Raw genomic sequence first — 12,363 nt, forward strand, 5'->3', positions numbered from 1 at the left:
AGACCAGGGGTGTCGAGCTCAATTGTTAATGAGGGTCGGATATGACATTAATGTCACTTGGTCGGGACAGGCCATGCCTCGCCAGCGCATATCAAGAGTGGGGAGGGTGGCTGCCTTGGCTGGCTCACGGGCCGGATAAGAGCTCTCAAGGGGCCGGCTCCGGCCCCCAAGCCTTATGTTTGACACCCCTGCTCTAGACTGTATATCAGTGGAGCACCGGTAATCCATTACTGACTATAGTGGAGACACAGCTGAGGCACATTGGTAGACCATAGTTTATAGGGAAACTGCAGGTCCTTCTTCAGTACTGCTCTCAAATCTCCAGGAACGTCCAAAGCCAAAGTTGTCAACCCTAGGCACCACCCTCCAAAACTTACATTTCCTTCAGGTATCTGAAGAAGTGAGCTCTGGCTCACGAAAGCTCATACCCTGCCAGAAAATATTTTTGTTAGTCTTTAAGGTGCTACTGGACTCTTGCTCTTTTCTACTACTGCAGGCAGACTAACACGGCTACCCACTGTGAATTTCCTTCAGGGGAACTGATCTCTATAGTCTGGAGATCAATTGTAATTCCAGGAGGACTCCAGGTCCCACCTGGAGGTTGGCAGCCCAAGCCCCAAGCTGAGTGCAGAGGATGAAAGTACAGAATTGTAATCGGTGATTTCTAGTATTGCAGAACCAGGGAAATCCATTCATTCCTAACATAAAAGTGACTATTGATGTTTGCTTGTTCAGTCTCCTGGCTTTCACTCTCCACTCATACAGGTGAGTCTGTCTTTGCAAGCTGGGATGTAAGAATTGAGAAAGCAAAGACACGTGAAACTCATTTTCCATGGAGTTTCCCACTTTTCTGCCCTGCTTCTCAGTGATCTGTGGGTGTGTCTTTGGATGTTTAACCACTGCAAATCTACCCAGAAAAACTCACAAACTTGTCTTTGTAGATTCACCTGAACAAGATCTGCAAAAGGCATTGAGAATTTTCTGTTAAACTATTAATTGGCTTTACTTTCAGTATTGTAATAATCTCTCTTTCTGTGTATCGTTTCAATTTTAGTATATGTGCTACCAAAGCAAAAACTTTAGTACTGTGCGTCTGTGTGCATGCAGATGTGTGAGCAGTTGGCACAAACCATCTGTTTACTAGCAGCTATGGTAATGATCCAGCTCCAAATTAAGTTTGTGCCATAATTTCCCCTAATTTGTTCATCCAAATTCAGTACATATGTCAAATACTGGACTCATCTGAAAAATCCATTTAATTCTATAGGAAATTACTCTCATTACAAGAAAAGCAAAGAAGTCAACCAAAAGCAAAAGCAAGCAACTACAGTTACCTACAGCAAGAAGGAACTAGAACTGTATTAATCCCAACTTCTAGAGTAGCATTTGTTGTCTGAACCTTTGTTGTCAAGGGATTAGGATTCAGAGAAATTAGTTTTTTAAAAAAAGATTAAAATGCTGGTGAAGCCAACTTATTTCACAATTGGAACAAAGCATCACATCTTAAACTTAAAGCTACTTGAGACAGAAAGGCACAACTGTCCTTTGGCCACTGTAACAATGTCTTACTTGATTACCCCTCATTAAATTCTCTGGAAATATTTAGAAGCCAATTTGTATTTTACTCATCTGATCCTCTCTCAGGCTGCTGGATAAAGGATGGGTCTACATGAATAATTTACACTGATTGAATCAAGAGAATTATTAAAATGGAGGACAAAAAGTCTAGCACTGGTCTGTAAGTACGCTGAATATAATTATACTTTAGACTGCTTAAAATTAATTAATGCTTTAATGTAAGTGGCCTGGTTTGATGCTAATGAAGTTGCTTTCTCTCTTCTAAAGCTTTCTTGGTTTGATCGAAAAGCTTCAGATCCATGAACTTCTGTCCTAGATCATAGTATATTATCTATGAGTTCCTTGAAATAAGAACTTAGAAGAAAACTCAACAGACAATCAAAAGGAATCGTTTCAAACAGACAAGATGCATTGGTCACATTAGGACAGCACAAATTATTCCATTAAATGTAGGTTTCACTCTGTATGAAAGAAGCTACATTTGCCAGCAAAGCAGTGGGTAGTATTCATTAGGCTGTAGGATTGCTCTGCTAATCAGCTAAAATCACATTATATTCAGCATGAAGGAAAACATACTAGCAGCCATTTGTATAAATGATTCATAGCTACAGAAATATCAGCAGATCACAGAAAGGTCAAAACAAAAATAAACATTGATTCTTGGACAAGAGACCAGCATTATCAAATCAATTCATTCCAAAACTGGAATAATCCTTCTTACAGAAAAAAAAGTAGACGAAAGGCGACACATCTGTACATCATTAAACCAAATAGTAATTCTATGCATCATAAAAGCTTTGAAAACCTGTCTGTGCCTTTAGCTCCCATGTGCACAAGGCCTCTGAACAGTGCAAAAAACACACACCTTGACATTATTCTCCAGCAACTGATAAAGTGTATAAAAATGTATTTGTTTCAACAAGAACCGATGTATTCTACAATGCCACACTTTTATAATGTTAGGTTGATGCTACATAGTTGGGGCTTATATCTATAGCACAACTTTAAAGGAGACAGAATGCATTCTTGGGGGGCGGGGATAGGGACAGGGTCATACCAACCTGCCTCCAAACTGCAGGCCTTCATTTGAACATACACGTGTACAGATGTACATACACATAACTCTCCTCACATGATCAGTTATCCACCTTTTTGAGGTTCTTGATCACATGGCGATAGCAATGTGTACCGATATGTACAATGCAGGGTCAACACATGTGTCCAAATGAAGCATAGGCAGGGAAGGAGGGCTTGCTGCCATGACCCCCTCCCATGAGTAACCATTCTATCCCCATTGCCCAACTGAAGAGGGCTTCTGTGTTTCTGCATACACAGAGGGAAAACAGTTAACATGCATCTATGATATAAAACTCAATATAGCCAGTATTCACATAATATATGGTATGTATTATAATGCTTCATTACATATGATTTCTTAGCACCACTTTTTTTTCTTATAATGTTTCTTATAGGCAGTGAACTGGACGTGCATTAAGTCATCCTTTGATCCTGAAAATACTTTTCACCCATTTCTTGCTGGAACACATCCAAATAAGAATTAAGCTCCATTACCAATTATCAATTAGGAAGGACCGTCAAAGGAAGGACAATAGAAGGATAATATAACATTTATTACAGTAACCTTAACACAGTAAACCTAATGAAGGTAATTGCTTGGATCTATTCCTTACTGCAATCTTGTACTGCTTTTAAAAACATCTTATATGCCATCAATAATACAATTTTCTAGTACTTTTACAGCCTACCTGTGAATAGTTAGGTAGCTGTAATCAATCCAATGATCAGAAGAATAGTCCCCTTTTCTGATTATCGCTTGTCCATATGAAGTAGCAGGATTAGCATCCAAGAGGGCCAAAATGGCAACGGTAATTCTAAACTCCCACATCAGCAAGTACATCAAAGTATTTCCTGTAGCACTTCCTGATATTCTACTGCTTTTACTGGATGGCTACTGCATGGCATGTATAAAATACTCTTAAATTCCATCAGTATGTCTGGATTCACATATAAGCTGTTTGTGGAACTATGCAGGACCCAACAGTTTTGTGAGTGATTCCACTCATTTACTCTGTTGCTACTACCTCTTGGTATATTATTTTTGAACTCCCACCTGTCCTTGTTCTGCAGGCTGAGATCAGAAGGACAGGAGTATTCTGCATGACAACACTACTCTGAGAGTGAAGGTTTCCAAAGGCAAAGTAGTTACATGAGATGAGAGTAGGGTTGCCAACCTCCAGGTGGTGGCTGGAGATCTCTTGCTATTACAACTGACCTCCAGCCAATAGAGATAACCTGGAGAAAATGGCTGCTCTGGCAATTGGACTCTATGGCATTGAAGTCCCTCCCCTCCCCAAACCACACCCTCTTCAGGCTCCACCCCAAAAATTTCCTGCCAGTAGTGAAGAGGGACCTGGCAACCCTAGATGAGAGTGGTGGGAAAGGGGCCCACACTAGTAATGTGTAATTGGAACTTACCTAGTCAAGATCCATTCCAATCCACATTCATTAATAGTGTCCAGAGGCCAACTCCACTCTCCTGAACTTAACCAAGAAGAGTCAAGGTGTGCCTCCTCCCGGTTGGTGGGGTGCTATGGATCCACTTTATATTAGGCTCTCCTCAAGAGAGTGTGGACTTGAGGGATGAGCACAAAGTCAACAGAAATGCCTGGTCCCACCTTCATCCCCAAGGGGCTCCTCCCACCCAGCTGGTGAGGGGAGGGGAAAGGGAGGCACGAGGCATGATCACCTTTGACAAAGTCATTATCCTGGGAGAGGAGTGAGGAGTTCCCCATTAGCAAGGACAAGGCTCTTCCTCCCAGGGAGTTTTCCTGGTGACATAGCTTGCTTCAATGAACCGGGGCCAATTCTGGACTTACAACATTACAGCATAGAGCTCTTCAAAGGGAACACTGGCAAGGGAGGGGGGTTGGCTGGATAGTCTCCTCTGACAGCTAAGAGATGCCAGCCAGGAGGAGAGCCAAAAAGAGGATAAATGGGAGTGACTAAAACTCTTCCCTCATGCTTGTTCTGCCCTCATTGAAATTCTCCCAAGGGGGCAGACTGGAAGTGCCGCATCGGCGCACACGCACGCACACATAACAGAAACCTCCCGCCAAAGGTAAGTGGGGACCTGGCAACCCTAGTCATGAATGGTATTTCTGGCCTTGCCCTATCTCCCAGTATTCTCTGGGGCTTTCAGCATTTCCCCATCCTACAGTCTCCTGATATCAGAACTGCACAGAAGAAAAATGCTGAAACCTCTGGAGTGCAGCAAAGAGAGGTGTGCGGGGGCAGCAGGAAGGATTAAAGATTTCATTCTCCTCTCTTCCATGTATGTTCCACTTTATTTATTTTTTTAAAAAAGACCTCTACCTGCTAGCTAAGCAGGCCAGGAAAGAAGGAAAGCTCATTGTCACATCTCTCTCTGCCTGATCTGCAAGGGAGAAATTTAATTGCCTGTAGAATGGGAACACTCAGCATCTGCAGTGTGGCAGACTGGATCCTTTAGGTGAGGGGAATGAAAGTGTTACACCCGGGAATGTGTTTCCCAATGAAACCAATGGATATGACTATTAGGTAGACATATTATGATTAGCTTTAGTTCTGATGCTAAAGAAAACCACCCAAAAGTTCAAAAAGACAAAAGGGCTAACTCCTAATAGGGTTTTGTTTTTGCCTCATCCTACCACATATTTCCTGGACTGGCAGCATATTTTGGAAGAGCAAGCTGGTTGTGGAGAAAGGGGTGCAAAACCTGCTTGCTCCTTCCCCTGGTGGCTGCTGTGGGGTGGGGGTGGTTTTACTCTCTCTTCCCTGCTGCCAGCTAGTTCGCCTCCTGGCAACTGCCTGAATGCTGGGATGAGAGAACAGATACTGCAGAGAAGGGCTGTGCGTTGTTGAAGAGGTTGGGCCCTTTACTTCCACCCCTAGCATAAGGACAGCCCACAGCTCAGGGAGACTCCTAGCTTAACCATTCTCCAACCACTCTGGCAGAGGCTTTTAAAGCTGTGAACCACCTACAACGATAAGCTCTACTGGGCTATGACCTTGCCCACTTTCCTGGAGCATGGGGCAGGTGCCACATTGGGGAATAATGCACAGAAGAGCCATAGGTGGCATGTCCAAGATCCACATGTGGCTGATGAGCCACTGATTATCTTTGTTGTAGGACATTACATGCTGAGAAGATAGCCCTTGGCAAGATAAAAAGGCATGTTGATTTCATCTGAGTGTCCTCTATCTGCTTTTTTCAGGCTATTGCAAGAGAAAATTTATTTTCTCAATGAAAGCCATGAATGAGACAGAATGTAACCGTCTGGCTATGGCTAAATTACAAAACAGTTACCTATGCTATGCCCTTTTTGGAGAATTCTAGCAGTGTCAGCATAACATATGGAGACCTGGTGGTCACCAAGGAGGATAGATGGTCAGAACATGGTCCATGGCACACCTTTCCCTTCTTTCTTGTTTGTTCTTGTTGGCTGCCATGTGTCCCGTCCTTTAATGGGATGTTGCTTAAGCAGCCTTGTGCCCTTTGCCAGAAACTATTAGATCGATTTCAAATTCACTATAGAACAGAGTAGAAAATAAACCCAAAACGAGTGGTTTTAATTTACACATGAAAACTGATAAGGATATTTTGTGTTCCTTTTCTGTAAACCTTTTGGAAGGCAGCTGACAAAATAAATAAAAGAAATATGTGCCTTGGGGTTGTTTTTGCATACAGTAGACTCCAACACAATCTTTTCTGCTATCTCCACAAAGACTGACATCAACCATAATGCCGGCATAATAGTTCATCCTACAATTATCACTGCTGCAGTGCACTGAAGAAAGCCAAGAAAAAACGAGGCCACCAAATGCAGGCGCTCCTGAGTTCTTTGTGCAAACAAAATCTAGAATGACAGAGCTGGAAAGAAGCTGAAGGCTACTGAGGGCTCCTCGCAAAGCACAAGGAATGCTTGCTGGGTGTGCTCGTAACAGTTTTTCACAGAAAGGGCATAAAGAATCCCCCCCCCCCACTGGTACACAAGAGTCAAACCGTGCATGGCCTGAAGGGCTGCTTAATGTAGCAAAGCCATACTGAGCCATAAAAAAAGGAAGTGGCAAAATGGGAGGCACAATTACAGTAAGATGAAATTAAACAAGAGACAATACAGAGTGACCTACTTCTACAACACAGACTGCTGGAAGATTCCCTTGGTGGAGTTAGTGGGAGGCACAAATCCAGTTTTAAGGATATTTCCACATTCTATGGAATAAACTCTGAAATTAATATTGTCGAAGGCTTTCACGGTCAGAGTTCATTGGTTCTCGTAGGTTATCCGGGCTGTGTAACCGTGGTCTTGGTATTTTCTTTCCTGACGTTTCGCCAGCAGCTGTGGCCGGCATCTTCAGAGGAGTAACACTGAAGGACAGTGTCTCTCAGTGTCAAGTGTGTAGGAAGAGTAACTTGTTGTCAGACAATGGTGAAATAAGGTTGTTATATCTTCTGGAAAAATCTGGTTAATCAATGAGATTGTGTCTTTTACTGGAACCTTGGTAAAGAGGGATACAACATCAAAACTGACTAATATATCCTGTGGATTGAGTCTCAACGGACTGATTTTGTTGATGAAGTGAGTTGAGTCTTTGATGTAAGAAGTGGTTTTTCCAATGTGGTCCTGTAGGAGGGTGGTCAAATATCTAGCTAATTCATATATTGGGGAACCAATGGCGCTCACGATAAGTCGGAGTGGGATGGCATACTTATGAATTTTTGGTAGTCCATATAATCGTGGTGGTTGTGCTTCTGTCTTGCATAGTTTTCTGTGTGTGTCCGGATGAAGAGTGGAATTCTTGATCAGTATGCTAGTTTTCCTGGTAATTTTGCAAGTTGGATCTCGTTTTAGTTTTTTGTATGTGGCATTAATGTTTGATTAGCCTAGGAAAGGATGGAGTTCTTTCTGTTTTCCCTGAGCATTCCTTGTTTAGAGCAAAAATCACTCCTGGCAAATTGTATCAACAGAAGTATAGTGTCCAGATCACGCGAAGTGATGGTATCGCTTTACTCTGCTCTGGTTAGACCTCACCTAGAATATTGTGTTCAGTTCTGGTCACCGCAATTTAAGAAAGATGTAGACAAGCTGGAACATGTCCAGAGGAGGGCAACAAAGATGGTGAGGGGTCTGGAGACTAAGTCCTATAAGGAAAGGTTGAAGGAGCTGGGTATGTTTAGCCTGAAGAGAAGACAGAGAGGATATGATAACCATCTTCCAGTACTTGAAGGCTGTCAGATAGAGGAGGGTGCCAAGTTGTTTTCTGTTGCCCCAGAAGGTCGGACCAGAACCAACGGGTTGAAATTAAATCAAAAGAGTTTCCTTTAGACATTAGAAAGAATTTCCTAACAGAGCGGTTCCTCAGTGGAACAGGCTTCCTCAGGAGGTGGTAATCTCTCCTTCCCTGGAGGTTTTTAAAAAGGTTAGATGGCCCTCTGTCAGCAATGCTAATTCTATGACCTTAAGCAGATGATGAGAAGGAGGGCATCTTGGGCATCTTCTGGGCATGGAGCAGGGGTCACTGGGGGTGTGGGGAGGGAGGTAATTGTGAATTTCCTGCACTGTGCAGGGGGTTGGACTAGAAGACCCTGGTGGTCCCTTCCAACTCTATGATTCTATGATATGCAACCTCCAGGCTAGCTGGGGAGGTAGGTCGTTATCAAACCTTGCAGTCATGAGGGTAGGGGAGAGTTAGGATACAACCCAGCTCTTCAGCCAGCAGTTCCCAGCTACCAAGAGAAACAGTCATATTGCACTGGAAGCCCTTACTGGGATTAACTTTCAGGCGGAGGGCAAATTCCAAACAAAAAATCCCAATAGCCAACAATTTTTTTAAAAAAAAATCACATAAAGTCTCATTTCCTGGGAATTCTAGGATATGACTCACTACAGCATTTGGCAAACTTGTAAATCCAGTCTTTGTAACCCCCCTCTTCTTACTCCTCCTTTTCTTTGCTTCTCTTTTCTTGCTGACAGCAGACCACTAAGGTTGCCAAGTGGGAGACTTCTTGCCAACAGCCTGCATTTTCCACTGCCACTCCTTTGGGCAGCATGAGAAAAAAATTAAAAAATTCACTGTCATCACATGTGATGTGCCATCACTTCTGGGAAAAACCTAGAAGTGATCTCATGTCACTCCAGGAATCTCTGGAAACTCTATGGTTTTTATCATAGAGTTCCAGGTGATTCCTATAGCAAAGTGATGACACTTCCAGTTTTCCTTGGAAGTGATGTCACATCACACACTCCTGTGGTACCCACTATATCCCTGCTCCTATCTCCCACCAAGTGTCAGCATTTTACTGGCAACCTTACAGACCACACCTGTAACTAGGGTTGCCAAATGTACAATTTTTCACAGGTTTGACAGATTTTCTCCTTTGTGGCTGCCTTCCTTCCCCCATCATAATGTTCTGATCCCAGATAGGCTCGCATTTATTTTTAACAACCATTCCCTGCATCTGTTGTGTGGCTGCAGGGAACTCAAGTTGGGTCTGGGGGATCCAAACCCTACTCTTTCAAAACTCGCATAGTTGTTCTGCCCCTAGACAACTGCACACTAGATGCCTCCAGGAAACCCATAAGCAAGGCATGGAGGCAACTGCAATAAAAGCATCTTTCATGAATCTCTCTAACCCCCTTTTAAATCCACCCACACATGTGGCCATCTCTACATCTATTGGATTTCTCATGTTCATTTGAAGGTTGGAATAGTGTTTATGCACCCCCCTTCCCCAATCCAATGTTCATTCACCCTAGCTGTTTTATTAACTCACATTTTATGTCAAACATTAAAAAAACCTAGCAGAATCCACTTTGAACACTATGTAAACCCATCAGTTAAGCACCAACATAATAAATAACACTCTGATTAGATCATAAGTAGAAGCCACAGATTCAAACACTTGTCTTGAAACCCTCAGAAATGGTATCCTATTGCTCCATGATAGAAAAATCTTGATATGTGAGATATGGCCAATGTTTTCTTACTGTAGCATGCCCCTGAAAAGGCAAACCACTATTTCCTACCCCATGCTCAGCATTTTTTCAGGCAGACATAAGAGATTACCCATTAGTACTGTTTCTTTATAGATATATTTACAAAGCAATGATTTTGGCCCACAGAATTCCTGGCTTTTGTAATGAAACTGCTTCAAGGACATTATTCTGTGGTGGAGTGGCTGCATTTTTACAGATTCCTTTTCTAGAACAAATACAAATTCTAAAATCCAACTCTCTGGTTACTGCTCACAGTATGACAGCTTCCCTGGAACACTGAAGAAGTCAGGCTGTCAAAGAGCCTCCCTAAAGATGTTCCTGAGGGAACATGCTTATCCTTATTGAGATTGGCAGTTGGCCCTCCATCCAAAATAATGCTTTGACATTTTATCCATCCCAAGAAGCAGTTGTTAAATAACATGGCTCCTTAGATCTACTAACAGAAGGCTTAGTCCTCTTAAACAGATGCTGACCTTGTGCTTAACTCATACTGGTGCATCTAGACAATGTTGCCCGTACAGCTCTTGGTCAGATCACCCCTCATAACAATGGTAGTCTCTGCTTTGCACAAACGTACTGACTCCTTTTCCCACTAGGGATTTGATGAAGTTTTATATGTCAGCATGACCAATAGGAAACATGCTTCATTCAGGCTTCAGGTATTCAAAACAAAAACAAATCGGGAACATTCAAACCATATCTAGGGAGCCTTCAAGTTCAATTATTGTCATGCATGATAGATTATGACGTGTAGCCGTGTTTGTCTGTCTGTAGCAGTAGAAAAGAGCAAGAGTCCAGTAGCATCTTAAAGACTAACAAAATTTCTGGCAGGGTATGAGCTTTTGTGAGCCACCGCTCACTTGTTCAGATATAGCTAGAACGTGGATCCATTTATCCTGTTAATGTCATTTACTTGCTTTTGATATTTACATGCTATTGCCATTGGGTCTCCTAATTCACTCTTCTCTACTTTGTTTTCCAGCTTTGATCAGGGTATATGCAACTGACATTGTCTCATCTATACCTTTCTGCAATGTGTTCATGGGAAATCTTTATGGGAAATTTGGCAATTCATTGGAAGTTCTTTGGTTGTGGAGAGAGAGTTTCCATCGTGTTTTATGAAGAGCTGTCAAAAAAGGCCTTACAACTGAGTCACTCAAAAGCTCTTTATGTCTAAATCTGAATAACACTCAGTTCAGCCTGAAGAGGAGAGCAACTCTGCAGTGGTTCCATTTCTATGGCCAGGCTCTCAGCTCACTACAGAAGAAGTATTTTTTCTTCAGTGGAGCAGATTTTGGAGCACATCTCCTGGTCTACAAAAATCTTTGGCAATTTTGTGCGAGCCCACCAGCACTCCACTCACGTTTAAGGCTTCTGGCCAACTTGGAGAGCACTCATACTTGTGCTGCCTTCCCTGCTATGTACATTTTCACTCTCCTTCCCAATCATTTGTTGTACTCTATAGGAAACACAGTTCCAGTTGGCATCCACAGGCTAACTTCTGCCTTTCAAAGCAGGTGGCGACTCCATAGGGATGCCTGCTGCCTACTGAGCAGCCTATGATTCTTCCATATGGTCCTTATCCATTCCTGCTTCTTTCACAAAAACATTCACCAAGGGAGGCACATTTAAAAGGGGACATCTTGAAAGACCTCCTCTCCCGTATTCTTCTGCCTGCCAGTTAGGATCCTGTTCTCCAGCCCTGCTTTTTGTGGCTCTGCCTTCAGAGGTGAGGTGGGTGGTAGGACTACAAACAGGAACCTGGCCCATGGAAAGTCCTTCAGGCTCACCTTTTCTTTAGGTGCCAGGCCAAAATGTTTCTACGTAGGCTTTTAACTGAAAAAATCCCTTTTAACAAAGTTGTTTATGGTTCACTTCAAATCCCAGGCCCATTTTATCATATCATGGTAGACTGTTCTGTGTGTTTATGCTGTTGTTGTTTTTTATTTCCTGGCAGTTTTTATTGACCTGGTTTTATGGCCTTGATTTGTTTTCATATTTTTCTGGCTTGTTGGTCGTGTTTTAGCAGTTTGTGGTGAGCTGCCTTGACAGCATACACATGTTCTAAACAAACCAATCTCACTTATAAAATAACGCTTTTGCCCATAACCTCCTACCCAAATGGAGTTCTGAGAAAGACTAGCAGGTATAGCTACGTGTACAGCAGCAGTATGAAATTGTAGGAATTACTGGAAAAGCAGAGATTTCTTACTGTGGCCCCAGAACAACACTGAAAATCCACCGCCATACAGACTACATAGCTTGTGGAACCTCTGTAAACATTGTTATATATCTGCTGGGATGGCATGATATATATGGGGAGGATAATCGCAAGCTGAAGGCCCCAGCAATTATAAAGCAAGGAGATGGGATGTGTATCTGTCAGATACTTGCAATCAGCACTATGTGAAGTACATTTCTTGGTACGAGAATGGAAGCTGTTGGCTTCTGTTTCAGGCAGAGACGGGGGGAGAGAAGAAGTATAACCAGCAATGGCAGTGTTGTGTGGGGGGGGGGTAGGCTGGGCAAAAGCATGGCTACAGAAACACTGCCACAACCATCACCACCATTACCCCCAGCTAGGGTTGCCAACCTCCAGGTAGCCGGTGGAGATCTCCTGTTATTACAACTGATCTCCAGCTGGTAGAGATCAGTTCATCTGGAGAAAATGGCCACTTTGGCCATTGGACTCTATGGCATTGAAGTCCCTCCCCTCCCCAAACCCCAT

The 12,363-nt window shown here is 42.9% G+C and overlaps 1 protein-coding gene across 1 annotated transcript in view; it reads right to left on the reverse strand.

Moving 5' to 3' along the window:
- The window catches only part of PTPRR (protein tyrosine phosphatase receptor type R), a 124,181-nt gene that overhangs the window by 96,803 nt on the left and 15,015 nt on the right, over positions 1–12,363 (reverse strand). The window lies entirely within an intron of this gene.

This window comes from Euleptes europaea, chromosome 3 (assembly GCF_029931775.1).
Source record: "Euleptes europaea isolate rEulEur1 chromosome 3, rEulEur1.hap1, whole genome shotgun sequence".
In the NCBI taxonomy this organism is placed as follows: domain Eukaryota; kingdom Metazoa; phylum Chordata; class Lepidosauria; order Squamata; family Sphaerodactylidae; genus Euleptes; species Euleptes europaea.